The sequence below is a fragment of the Globicephala melas genome, chromosome 1, assembly GCF_963455315.2.
Source record: "Globicephala melas chromosome 1, mGloMel1.2, whole genome shotgun sequence".
Taxonomy (NCBI): domain Eukaryota; kingdom Metazoa; phylum Chordata; class Mammalia; order Artiodactyla; family Delphinidae; genus Globicephala; species Globicephala melas.
The window spans coordinates 73230651-73245235 of record NC_083314.1 but is presented as its reverse complement, the minus strand read 5'-3'; the positions used below and the strand labels follow the sequence as shown (position 1 = coordinate 73245235).

The 14585-nt window shown below is 39.3% G+C and overlaps 1 protein-coding gene across 4 annotated transcripts in view; it reads right to left on the bottom strand.

Moving 5' to 3' along the window:
- Positions 1–14585, bottom strand: part of IFI16 (interferon gamma inducible protein 16) — a 109508-nt gene that overhangs the window by 38908 nt on the left and 56015 nt on the right. The window contains exons 2-5 of one of the 4 annotated variants that reach the window (XM_060297649.2): positions 9835–9914; positions 8431–8478; positions 2996–3076; positions 1910–2047 (exon numbers count right to left, since the gene is read on the bottom strand). The gene's annotated coding sequence lies outside the window, so the exon portion shown is untranslated. Of the gene's footprint in view, positions 1–1909; positions 2048–2995; positions 3254–8430; positions 8479–9834; positions 9915–14585 lie in introns of those variants that run through there. The other 3 variants (XM_060297663.2, XM_070044089.1, XM_030842037.3) reach the window with 3 other exon arrangements.

Sequence of the window (14585 nt, the reverse complement as noted above, 5' to 3'; positions counted from 1 at the left end):
TTCATAAGAAAAAGAAAATTTTTTTGTACTTCTTTAATTTTGTATCTATATGAGATGATGGATGTTGCCTAAACTTATTATGCTTATCGTTTCACAATGGATATAAATCAAACACTATGCTGCACACCTTAAATTCATACAGCGCCATATGTCAATTATGTCTCAATAAAACTGGAAGAAAAAAATATAAAATGCAGACCTTAGCTCCCTTTCCCCAGATAATCATTTAGATTCATTAAATAGCCTCTCTGAAGTTTCTAGATTGTGAATTTCACAACATATCTAGTCCCAGGGGTAAGAGAAGAGGTACTCCCCATCTATCTTGAGGGGAAAATAATTTTTAGAGTAGAATTTTTAATCTAGTCTAAATGATACTTAAATATGAGGGCCTCAAACACTATTGCATTCGAGGCATTGGTAGTTTTGGCAGACAAAGAACCACATGGAAACATTTATTGGAAATAATAGTCAGTAAAAATTAATATATAAAGTCAAGAAAAACTGTAAGCTGAAAGGTAAGTAAGGGTGAAAACTTAACTTGATTAGGTGTGTCTATGCCTTAAAAATAAATAAAGCCCTGACTGAAGAGAAGAGAAGCAGGAAGTATATCAACATGGTGGAGGGAGAGAGGGAGGACAAAGAATATGACAGTTCACTAATGTATTTGTCTTAAATGGTAAGTCAGATGGGGGTATAAGTAAAAAACAAATCAAAAAAGGAGAATATAGAAGTATCATAAATTGAAAAGAAGAAAGCAGATACAAGACAATATATGTTAATTATCAGCATAAAGGTTCTAACCGGTTAAGCTTAAGTGACAAATTGGTCAACTTGGATTTAAGAAATCTGCCAATGTATTGTTAACAAAAGATCACTTAAAGGTGGAAAAGTAAAATATTTATCATGCAAAGAGTAAGTAAAAGAAAACCAGTTTATCTATATTACTGTGGTTTTAAATAGATCTGAAGATAAAAAGTATCATCAGAGCACAACACAATGATAAAACGTCCACCTCCTAGGGAAATACAACAGTTTTAATTGTGTATTTGCCTATTAAAAGTAAATATAATAAGTGTAATTAACAGCATTTATCTAACATACATAAGATTCTGAAATGAATATTAAAAATCTTATATTCTAGTCAAGCACATATAAAATATTACTGTATCAGGCCATGCAGAAAGTCTTTAAACAATTCTAAAAGTAGACAATAGAAATCTATTTGTAATTGCCTCTCTCCTATGCCTTGCCACCAGAAAAAAAAAAGTATTAATTTTCAGGAAGGCAGAAAGGAATCCTAAAAGAAACTGAAATAACAACACTGGCAGCTGGTGTAAAATGGAGTCTAAAAGGAAAAGTAAACTGTCTTAAGAGAGGTAAAGAAGCCATGTTTTATATAACTGTACTTGCGGAATTGAAACTTGTCTGCTCTTCTCTGTGTGTGTGTGTTTTCTAAAATTAGGACAATGCCATACAATACACTTTTATATCCAGATGTATTTTTTTACTCAATATTATTTTATGATACTTTTATCATGCCCCTATCTTGACTTTCACCGAGGCCCCCACCACAGCCACCAAGTTTCCTGTGCATCTTCCAGGGAAGGAAACCAAACCTTTGCTCTAAATATAGCTCATGCCGCTAGTTGCCTGGGGAATACATTATAATATCTTCTATAGTCAAAATGCATCTCCCTTTGTTCAGGCTTCAGTTGTAGTGGAATAAAATGTCTATTATTTGCCTAGGCAGTAAAGGATTAGAATCAAGCTACTGCTGTTTTCACTTTTCTGAGTATAGTTGATATAAAACATTTCCCCCCAAATTCTTCATGACTAAAGCTCCCCTTCTCACCTTGAGGCTACCAACCAGGTACCCACAGCTCTCTAAAGAAATCCCTACCAGTCTTACCTCAGTGAAAATGTCCTCCACAGTAGTCTAGATGTTGAGGTTTTCTTCAGATATGCAAGAATCACTGCTTATTTTGCTTAAGTAGGACGATAAATCAGTAAAGCTCTCAGAGACTGAACTTCAGAATTTTATAATCTCCTGAAGGGCAGAGGAAAAAGAAGTATTTTGAAAGACAACAAGGAAAAAGGGCACTGGCTATACAAAAACTTGACTTAGTGCTGGCTTCCTCATACGGTGCTTTCCCCGGGGAGAGAGAGAAGTTAGGAAACAGTATTGAGACTCCTCCCACCAACGTTCTTAGCTTTCAGTTTCATTAGTCAGAGAAAATAAACGGTTTATTTCCTGTAAATATCTTAATCAAAATGAAAAATTATGGCAAAGTTACACTTAAAATTTTTTTATTATAAATGTCAGTAGATGAAAAGAGTTCCAACATTAGGACTCTGTTATCCAGCAGACTTACATGAGGGTCATTAGAAAACTATATTCCCTTGAATGACTCTCAAATATACAAGAAGTAAGGTAAGCCATCTGGCCACTTATCCCTTACTTCCTGTTCTCAGAGTAGCAGTGGCAAGAAGAGATCTTGGAAGAACCCGTTATCTCTACTCTTTTTGACTGAAACTCCTGGAAGGGGGTGAGTTTTCTATAAAATAGCTGTTGGTTTAAATAGCACCTAAAACATTCACCCAGTTAATGACTGACACACCTGGAGCTTGACAGAAGTAGAAGGTCATTACAAATATGTGAATCCTTCCTCAGATTATGTAGAAAGGAATGTGATATTAGTGGCCCTCTTGACTATGATTAGCTACTTAACTTCACTGATTAACCTCATGCTTACTCATCATGCTTTCTGCATTAGTCAAAGGTAAACACAAGTGGCTAGTGGGCTTATATCATGACAGCTTCGAAACCTTGCAAATTCTGGAAGAACACTGAACCTCTGGAATAAGAGGGGCCTGATAAACCTTCCGGTCTACGGTGTTACTTCTGTGAAGGACAGTGGATGCCTTCCGGAGTACCGTACGCCCTGAGATGTCGAATAAATGCCACCAGCCAGCAGACCTTATAGTGGTTACTCACCAGCTGATCTGCAAGTAGAGTGAGATCATGACTGCAAATGGGTCCTAAAACAGCTAATGTTCGTAGATAATCCGAGGTCTTCTAAAGAGAAGAAAGCCAATTACTTTCATACAAACTAGAGTGATGGAAGGGATAGTTGAAGTCTGGATATGAAACCATCTGAATAACTTCACCAAAGTAGGAGTAAGTCAGGAAAAAGCAAAGAGGATCTGGAGTGAGGTCCAGAAACACCTGTGGGTGTTCACTGTTTCCTGTCACAGGTTTTAGGTTGCTGTTATGTGGATGCATGGAGCTGGTGTTAAGGTAATGTGTAAAGAGGAAGTTTAGGGAGGTCAGGAGATCCCACTCCAGAGATCAGAGGGCAGTGGACACATGGGAGGAATGGCCATAATTCAGAACATTTTCCTGCCCCTTTTCTTATAATCAATTCATGTGGAGTAATGTTCTCAGTAGAGACTCCAGTATACAACACACAGATTACTGTTATCAATAAACACAGTTCAGAGCAATGCTCCATAATTCATATTGTGCAGTTGGTATTTTAATAGACGAAGCAAAGGAATGCTAAAAAACCTTAACTTTGCCAACCTAGTTAAGGTTTACAGAATTTCACTCTCAGGAGGATGAAATGTATGGCATGGAAATAGAGGCAGACACTCAGTTGTGCAAACCAAGACAGTTCAGCTAGAGAGGCGAGATAGGAAGGGAGTAGGAAATGTCAGCACAGTTAGTATGTGTGTTGCTGGTTCTATGGCAGCAAGACAAATTCTAGACTCCTCTGAGGAGTGAGCTAGTTACTTCATGCCATGGTCACGACTGGCTTGGAAATTCAGTGGGATTCAGCATTAGAGGAAATTAGAATAACCAAGGGACTCGAGAGTGCAGATTAACATCAATCTCTGGTTTTGGCAATTCAGCTGAATAATATTCTTCTCAAACTTTAGGTTTGGCTTTTATTACCCAAACACACACACACACACACACACACACACACACACGTATACATACACATACATGTATGCACTCTCATACGTGCATGTACACACACATGCACAGACAACCAATCATTCTCTTGTTTTTGCATGCTTGGAAGAAAATTCTTCTATCTACTTTTTTTAATTCAACAAATATTTAACAATAAGTAAGATTTAAGGATCTAATGTACAGCATGGTGACTATAGCTAATAATACTGTATTGTATACTTGAAATTTGCTAAGAGAGTAAATCTTAAGCATTTTTACAAAAAAAGGTAACTTTTAAAGTTTGTGTATGTGTGCTCTTTTTACTCTTAAATATAAGTAAACAGACATGAATCACGTTCAGAAAAACCCCTAATGTGAAAAAGAACAAAACATGCAGAGAAAGGAACTTAAAAGAAACAAAGACAAAGGATGAGGGAGAAGAAAACTACATATATATATATATATATATATATATATATATAGAGAGAGAGAGAGAGAGAGAGAGAGAGAGAGAGAGAGAGAGAGAGAGTCATCAGAGATAGAAGGCATTGTATCAATGAAATAAAAAGATCATGCTAACAAATGTGAAAAAATAAAGAAATTTACAGAAGAGTTTTTAGAGATGTGTCTTTTAAATGTGATAGCAGAAAAAAATTAAATTTAATAGAGTGGTGGAGGATAAATTTGAGGAGTTCCTTTTCAGTGTATACCTAGAAGACAATGAGACGGAGAAAAGGGAGAGAAAAGAAGTGTAGAGGTTTATGCTTGGGTGAATATTAACCAGCTCAAGGTGGTTATATATAATAGATGCCCAAGCAAGAATGAACCAAGACAATAAAGAAAAGGAAGTTATCAAAGAACTAACATCTAGCTTGCTGAATGGTGGGGGGGGGGGACAACATATATAAAAGCACATTATTTTAAAATCACAAAACACCAAGGAGAGAGCAAGTCTTAAAGCTTCCAGAAGAAAAAAAAAAAACAGATCACATCCAAGGATTAGGAATAAGAATGGTATGGCCTATTTTTTTTTTTAACATCTTTTTTGGAGTATAATTGCTTTACAATGGTGTGTTAGCTTCCACTTTATAACAAAGTGAATCAGCTATACATATACATATATCCCCATATCTCCTCCCTTTTGTGTCTCCCTCCCACCCTCCCTACCCCACCCGTCTAGGTGGACACAAAGCACCGAGCTGATCTCCCTGTGCTATGCCGCTGCTTCCCACTAGCTATCTATTTTACGTTTGGTAGTGTATATATGTCCATGCCACTCTCTCACTTTCTCCCAGCTTACCCTTCCCCCTACCTGTATCCTCAAGTCCATTCTCTAGTAGGTCTGAGTCTTTCTTCCCATCTTGCCCCTAGGTTCTTCATGACCATTTTTTTTTTTTTTTTAGATTCCATATATATGTGTTAGCATATGGTATTTGTTTTTCTCTTTCTGACTTACTTCATTCTGTATGACAGACTCTAGGTCCATCCACCCCACTAAAAATAACTCAATTTTGTTTCTTTTTATGGCTGAGTAATATTCCATTGTATATAATGGCATGGCCTTCTTGACAGCAGCACCAGAAGCTAGAAGACACGGCGGGTGGGAGGGGGGCGCAATTGCTTTACCGCTTGAAGGCAAACAATTTTTAGCCTGGTATTCTATACCCAGCTGACAATTAATTACACATAAGTATAAGGAAGGAACAAAATTGTTCAGGGAATCCCCAGAACAACGATGAAGAGAAGTCCCTGAACCTTGACTCGTGCAGAGCTGGAGAGCAGAGCAGCTTGTCCAGATGGAAGGGGTGGACACGGAACTCAAGGAGGACTCCCGACCAAAGAAAGAGTGGCGGGGGGTGCGGGAAGGAGGGGGTCTGCCTGTGCTGCAGGTGGTGAGTGGCCCTTATAAAGTAAGTGAGTTTGCTTTGAGGGAAATTTTACAATTTTGGCAGTTTAGAAAGTCCTAGGGACCAGGGCATAAAAAGTTGAACAAACTATTAAAGAAATGTCATTGACTTCAGAAAAACATTAAAGACGCATAAGGAAGGAACACAATACAGTATATAGCTTACCTGTGAGTTTTATTTACATAGTCATAGTAATATAAAATACCAAACATTGATTTGGCCAAAAATACCAAACATTGATTTGGCCAAAAATTTTTTGAAAAATTTTGAAATGACTGTATTGGGGAAATGGAAGGAAGGAATCACATGTATTTGTGAGATGTGGGGCTCTCACAATGTACAAGAAAAAGGGTTTCATATAAAACAAACTTGTGGTTACCAATTATCCCCGGGGAGGGATAATTTAGGAGTTTGGGATTAACGTACACACACTGCTATGTATAAAATAGATAACCAGAAAGGATCTACTGTACAGCATAGGGAATTCTGCTCAATAGTTTGTGATAACCTATAAGGGAAAAGGATCTAAAAAAGAATATATATATATGTGTGTGTGTGTGTGTGTGTGTGTGTGTGTGTGTGTGTGTATATACATGTACATATATATATATTCTGAATCACTGTGCTGTACACCTGAAACTAACACAACATTGTAATTCAACTATACTTCAATTAATAAATAATAAAAAAATGTTAAAAGATTAAATTAAAACATAAGGGGCTCTACTAGATGCTGATTAAAGTATCAGAATCTTTCCACTTGCTTATCCTAAGGATCTATTAATTTTACACAAACTTTCAAACACAACCTACATTAAGATATAATAGTATTTTATAAATAGAATTAACTACTTCCAGCTAAGAGAATTGGGGAAGTTTCCATTAGGGAAAAAGGGCATTTGGGCTGGTCCTATCAGAAAGAATCAGATTTCAATAAGTGGGAATACAAAAAATAGAATCCCAGGTCAGCAGAATGGAATAGTCCATTTCCAGGACTGTCCATGTAGAGTCAACAAGTCATCTATTCCCTGGGGTCCCTGATTGCCTCTGGCACAGAGAGCTAACCTTTATCACCAGCCTTTAAGTGGTAGGGCCTTCCATAGGTTATCTCATGTAACCTCACAACACACTATGTGTAAATACATTAACCACACCTCATCAATGAGGGAACTAAAACTGAAAGGCGTTAAGGCTTTTGTTCAAGGGTACCCAGCTAGTCAGTGCTGGAGACAGAATTTAAACTCAGTTATTTTCTGTTAAATGCCCATTTCCTTTCTATCACTCTGCCCTGCCTTATGGAATATCTGCACATAATTTATAGACTTGACACACCAATATACAGAAAGCATTTTTTTAGGAGTACAGACAGATCAAATAAAGAAACCCTAGAGGGGCAGGCTCTGCACTCACCCATAACCACCGTTTCTAGGTCTTTCTCACCACATCCTTCCCCTGAGCTCTCACACAGCTCAACATACAGATAAATGTTCTACCAGAGAGGAAACAACAACCTCAGACTGTTCAAGATTCTTACTGCAAATTACACAATTGACTATGGCTAGTTGTACTTTCTTTTTCAATTTGTTGTACAATGTGATGATTTAATGAATTGGAGGGGCTTTATTAAAGGATAGTAACCTCTCAGATCATTGGGAAGGCTGAAGGAGCAAAATCAAGTCTAAACTCACGCAAACAAAAAATGCCACATGCTTTGCACACCTCCTTACCCCGCCCATATTCACACACTCCAAGCCAGGCAGCAAAACTGCTCTGAATGAGCAAGCTCAGTGCTTCTGCCACTGCACACAAGACGTCAAGACCTGACTTCACCTTATTCACGAAATCTGCAGTACGAATGCCACTTCCATATCAGGAAGTTGACCTTTAGGTTGCTGCATTCGCCTAAAACCCACACATCTTTGAAAACAGCTGTATCAGCAAGAGGGAAGCCCCATGTGCATCCTGGTTCTCCTGCTGAGGACTTCCAAATCAAGCCTCCCTTGGAAGCAGGTGACAGGGCAAACCTATGCCACATGTATCCAACTGGGCTGCAAGAGAACTTGAGAGTCTGAATTCTCAGTTGGGAGGTGGGAATTGTTACATGTGAATTATTTACAAGATGTTGGGCAGCCATGAATATGACATGTCTGCTGTAAACCCATTCAAAAGACATAGGAGTCATTCATCACTCACGGATTTCTGGCTCAAGAGCATAGGTGAATGATGGGGTGAATGACAGGGGAGTCATTACAGAGAATAAGAGCACTGGAGGTGGGGTACATCAGGACAGGTGAAGAGACGTGGCTTGAGTGGTAGAAGTGTTGAGTTTGAGGTTCCTGTGAGATGTAAATGGAGATTTAATTGCATATATGACCCTGGAGCTTAGATGAAAGGTCAGAACTCCAGATAATAAAATGGACAGCATCAGAATACAGACGGCAATCGATGCTGTAGAACAGGATGAGATCGTCATGCTGAGTGAAGACAGTGTGGGCCTTGGAGCCACAGAGAGCTCAGACAGGAAGTGGCTGGGCGGAAGAGGAAGAGTCAGCAAGGGAGACTTACAAAGAAAGGCCAGAGCAGGATGGAAAAGAAGCAACAGCTGGTGCGGTTCTGGAAGGCAAGACAGAGAGTGTTTCAAGAAGGGTGGGGTTCAGACCCAGCAAACCCTTCTAGAAACAGTCATTAGGTAATTAGTCATTTCCTCCATTGACCCCTCATTCCATAATTTTAGTCTGGTTTCGCCTGTTTACGTTGAGTCACAATGACCTGAAACAGACAGTAGGCAAAAATGTAACACAAGCGAGGCAATAATAAAAGCCTGAGAGTCGATCCTAAGGCTCTTCCAGCTTCTAAGTCATATTCTCAGGGCCTCCTTCTCTTCCTACCTTGTGAACACGGGCCCTTTGTTCGTGGTGTGTGGTCATCTTTCTGTTCTCTTCCTGGTCATCTTATCCATAATGCTCTGTGGCCAGGCCTTTCCCCACATCCCTCTGTCCCGATAGACTAAGCTCAGGCTACCCTGACCATACCTGCCCTCCATTTCACCCTCGTCCTTCATTTGGTTAATTCCTATTCACCTCCAGATCTCTCTTTATATTTCACTTTCTCCAAAATTATTTTCAAGTCCTCCCAGCCTAAATTTGGGTTAAGTACTCCAACTGTCCATCCCCATAAAACCCAGGACTTCCCATATATTGACATTATGCGAAGAAGTGCCCGGGCTCTGGCTCTGCACGAAGTTAGAATTCCCGCTCCACCGCCTGTGTGAGCTTGGGAACGTCTCTTACCCCACTGGAGACCGACAGTGCCTAATCCATGCTGGTGTTGTGAAAATTTAAAAAGTTCAAGTACTTAAGGCATTAAGCATAGTAATTGAAAGACAGAAAGCACTTGGCAAACACTGTGCATTACTATTAATATCATCCGCATTATCACTCTCATCATACTGTTTAAGGCCTAATATCTGCCTTCTTCCCTGAGATATAAACTCTGTAGGGGTAGAAACTGCATCTGTCTTATTTAAAAACAAAAGAAAAAAAAATCAACACTGGGACTGGAATCGAGTAAGACTTCAATGCACATTCATTAAGTATGGGATTCTCAGGCACTTGTGTAAAAAATAATTCCAAACCCAAAGGACCCAGATCCTCCACAAACCTGCCACCCTAAAAGTCATTTCTATCCAAATGTATAATGAAAAACTCACACTTCACATATCCTAAATCAGTGATAATCTTGGGCCCCTAAGTACCATCTCTTTCTGATTCTGCTTTTACTGTTAATGGAACCACAACCCTCCCAGTGACCTAGGCTCCAAACCTCATAGTCATCTCCAATTCTTCCCTCTTCCTTGACCCCTACATCTAGTCAATTTCATAAATACTGACAATATTAGGGACAAGGCTGATTCAGGGGTGATGGTAGTCAGGTGAGGTTGTGATAAAAAAATAAACATGATCACCATACCTGATAGTAAGTTAACCTTTCAATATCTATGGGAAGCCTGCCTGAAGGAACCGTCCTCGTGCTGAACTGCAGAAGGGCACCTGAAGACAAAAACAGGGGGATCAGAATGGTGATTCTGGTATTTATATTCCAACATTTATATTAATCATTTATTAATGAATTTTTAATGGTAATAACCTGTCAAACCATTTGTGTGTTATGAAAAGCAACTGCAGGCTTTCTCTTCATTCTCAAGAGTCTGTTTTTGAATTTAATAGTGACATGCAGCACAGTTGGGTACATTTCTTCAGTGCTAAGTGGTCCTTTGATCCCTGAAGTTTCCTGCATAATCGGAAATGTTCCAATTTACTCTTGTCCCTTTCCTACTTCTCATTTACCACAGTGGATGATGGAAAATTACAAAATGATAGAAAAAGTTAATGCAACTGGCGATAAGCCAGGAGAGTGACCCTAATTGGGACATCAAGTAGGCAGGAAGAAGGGGAGGTGGGATAGAAAAAGCATAGGGTTACTTTGACATTATCAGGCATAGCTGAGGTTCTGGGGTGATTGAATTGGCTCTGGAAAATGGAATGATGTGTGTATATGTGGGACATAAAAGTTGTGTCTCTGACACCTGGATCCTACATCTTCCTGGCCATGTGGCCATTGTACATGCCTTAGAATCATGGGATGAAGATACACCAGGTACTAGGAGCCTCATGAGTCAGTTGGGCCTGATGTTTATTGTTTCATAATGTCAAGGAAACGACCTAAAGTTTCACACTGGTTTTCCCAATTATAACCCCAAACATATGCTTCCAAAAAGGCAACGATGTCCCTCCACCAAGCCCCAACCTCAATGAAACTATAGTGTCCAAATATCAGCCGCAGCTTTTTTCCCCGACGTATTGTTGGTTAAAAGTAGCTATTTTTAAGCTTATCTCCATTCTCACACTTGATCTTAGTCCATCATCCAACTCACTACATCTTCCTTCCTTTGCCTTTTCTTGAAACATAACACAGTATCCTGGCTAAGGATTGTCATACATATGAGAAGGACAAGGTTTTCATAGAAACTCCTGGCCTGGGTGATGGGCTATCTCTGAGCTACTGACCGACCTGGGTACATACAAGTATTGTTTAAATTAATAATCCTAACTGTGCAAAGTAAGCATGACTATTACCCCCACTTTATAGATGAGAAAATAGAGGTTTAGAGGTGTTTTGTGACCGGCCCCAAATCATACAACTAATGAGTAGCAGTAATAGGGTTTGAACTTCAGCCTTGTGAAGCCAGAGCCAAAGCTCTTAAAGATTATAAAACACTGCCCCTTCGTGGCAATATGAAGAAGTACAGCTCAGTGACCAGCAGGATAAAAACCACGTGGCTCAACAGGAGGTAAATATATAGCGTATGTCTTGCTTAAAGATGTAGCAATTTGGGGTTGTTTGTACAGCTCCACTACATGCAGGCATCCTTACTGAGTCTTGCTATCTGGCTCTTCCTTAAGAAGTTCTTTTCCTAGTTCTATTCTTTTACTCTCAGCGTAGCTGAATGCAAAACAAAACACAAGGCCCTCTGCTTAGTTCTTTAAATTATGTGCCAGCCTGGACCAAAAAAGACTACTCAGGGGCATTTTCCTGGGTGCCAGAATCACAATAACAGAACTGGAGGCTGGAAAACACCACCCAGATCCCCAAACCCCACAAGGAAAGCATTTATTCCTCCAGGAGTATTGGCTGCTGACAGCTGAGTTTGTCTCCTGGGATTGCTCAAGGCTGAAGGAAGCTGCCTTGCCTAAGGTTACACTCTCGTATGGACAGGTTCAAAGTTCCAGCCCTCCTGCCTCAGTGAGAGACCACTAGAAGCCATCCCAACTCTAAAGTAACAGAGGGATTGGCTGCATCCCCGTTACAATTGCACCGCGGTTCAACTTCTTCCTCTGCCCAAGCTGCTTCCCTCTCTCCTTTCAAGTGTTTCCAAGAGCATCCTCTAATAAGCCTCCCACAGGCAAATCTTGGAGTCTGTTTCTCAGACAACCAACCTAAGATAATACTCAACTCTTAACTTGAATCATACTCACAAATACTGTCACTTTAAATAAGGTGCAGGAGTGCAGGGTAAAGATATATAACAGAAAAGCACATGGATGTAAAGTTCAGAAACATACCAGAAGGTAAAAGTCATATATGAATTGGGGATCAATCAATCAGTCCTCATATGCTGCTAGAGTATGTGACCACTTCACATTTCATAACTTTGTAATCGCCATCATGCCACTTAAATTCCTTGTCCTTCAGTTTTTTAATCTCTAAATAAAAGGATGTAATTAAATGTTTTCTATGGTCACTTCAGACCAAGTCCAAAACTTTACCTTAAAACTTCATAGTGAAAACTCTTACAATCTTTCCTACAAGGTTGTGTTTGAAGGTTATTTGTTTGTTTTCGTTTTGACCTTGAGCTGTTCATCTACTGTTTTGATATGGTGATTAGGGATACAGGTCTTTTCCATCAGTATCAGCATCAAACATATGCAAGGCATGGTTCAACTCTAGGAAACCTTGGGACAGTAATTGTTGATTCCTCTTTGGGGTAAAGTTCTCTTTTAAGTTGATGCTAAAATTTTTCACTAGGAAGAAACTCACTCTAATTATCCACATCAGCATGAAGTGTCTCATTCTCAAAGACTCAAGCTCAAATCCCTCCTGGAATCCCTCTTATTCAGTAACTTCCTATTGACCTTCTTTCCCTCTTAGTTTCTTCTTTGAATGGAGACATGGGAATAAAGGTATAGACTGTCATCAGGAAAGATGAATGACTGTTACATGAGAAAACTCAATCCCAATGTTAAACTTATAAAACTTAGTTTGCGTGGTCCTAAGGAAATGTTGAACTTAGGAAGACAGTACAAAATAATTAATACAAGATAAAGTAACTTAAATAGCAGAGCTAGAGAAAAGAATGATGGGATAGAGGTTAAAGTTTCTATATTCAGACATTCTTGATCTCACAGGTGTAGAGGACAGAAAAGTTTTTCTTCAATCAAATTAATATCACGTGTTGTTATGACCCCTGAAAAAACCAGGGCAGAATCCGTCCACAGTGACACTTTTGTCATGGTATGACTTGGCAGGTTCTGTCTTCCCTTTTTTGTATTATAGGGTCCCTTTTTTGTATTATAGGGTCCCTTTTCATTATTCCCATCAAGGAAGAAGAGGAAGAACTCCTGTGAGCCTTAAAGATTCACAAGTTACAAGACTGTCCTATATGCCTGAGGGTAGACACCATGAATAAAATTATATACTTATAAAACACAATCGTTACATCACTAATCATTAGAGAAATGCAAATCAAAACTACAGTGAGGTATCACCTCCCACCAGTCAGAATGGCCATCATCAAAAAATCTACAAACAATAAATACTGGAGAGGGTGTGGAGAAGAGGGGACCCTCTTGCACTGTTGGTGGGAATGTAAATTGATACAGCCACTATGGAGAACAGTATGGAGATTCCTTAAAAAACTAAAACTAGAACTACCATACGACCCAGCAATCCCACTACTGGGCATATACCCTGAGAAAACCTAATTCAAAAACAGTCATGTACCACAATGTTCATTGCAGCTCTGTTTACAATAGCCAGGTCATGGAAGCAACCTAAGTGTCCATCGACAGATGAATGGATAAAGAAGATGTGGCACGTATATACAATGGAATATTACTCAGCCATAAAAAGAAACAAAATTGAGTTATTTGTAGTGAGGTGGATGGACCTAGAGTCTATCATACAGACTGAAGTAGGTCAGAAAGAGAAAAACAAATACCGTATGCTAACACATATATAGGAATCTAAAAAAAAAGGTTCTGAAGAACCTAGGGGCAGGACAGGAATAAAGACGCAGATGTAGAGAATGGACTTGAGGGGACATGGGGAGGGGGACGGATAAGCTGGGATGAACTGAGAGAGTGGAAAGGACATATATACACTACCAAATGTAAAATAGATAGCTAGTGGGAAGCAGTGGCATAGCACAGGGAGATCAGCTCGGTGCTTTGTGACCACTTAGAGGGGTGGGATAGGGAGGGTGGGAGGGAGATGCAAGAGGATGGAGATATGGGGATATATGTATATGTATAGCTGATTCACTTTATTATACAGCAGAAACTAACACACCATTGTAAAGCAATTATACTCCAATAAAGATGTTAAAAAAAAGAAAGAACAACAATAAAGACACAATCTTAGATGGAAAAAACAAAACAAAACACAATCATTACATATATCCTCATTATCTCTGTTTTGGGAGCAATCTGGATGGCACGAACCAAAGCAGACAGTTTAAGGTTTTCCTCTCCGGATGCCCCTTTATTTGGAAAATAACTTAGGAGGCTGAAGTATAAGAGAGGCACCAATAAATGATAAGCAAGTGTGTGTATATCAGTGTGTGTGTTTGTATGTTCATCAAATGCCAGTAATTGCCAAAGCGAAACTGGCTTTGTCCCTCTCCGTTGAAAAGGTCCTCTTTAAGAGGTGACCATTTAAACTGGTGTCACCTCTAGAAGTGTTCTGTCATGGAGGGGCTTCAAGGACACATAGAATAAAAAACGAATGGCATCCCTGAAGTTATGCAATGTAAGAGGAAGCAATGAGGGTAATTTGTCCACAGACACATACCCTAAAAATAGCTCTATTTCTTTCATTCAAATGAAGGAAGGAAATGACTAAAAAGTGAAATCCTTAGGTCAGTCTGGATCTTATAGTGAATT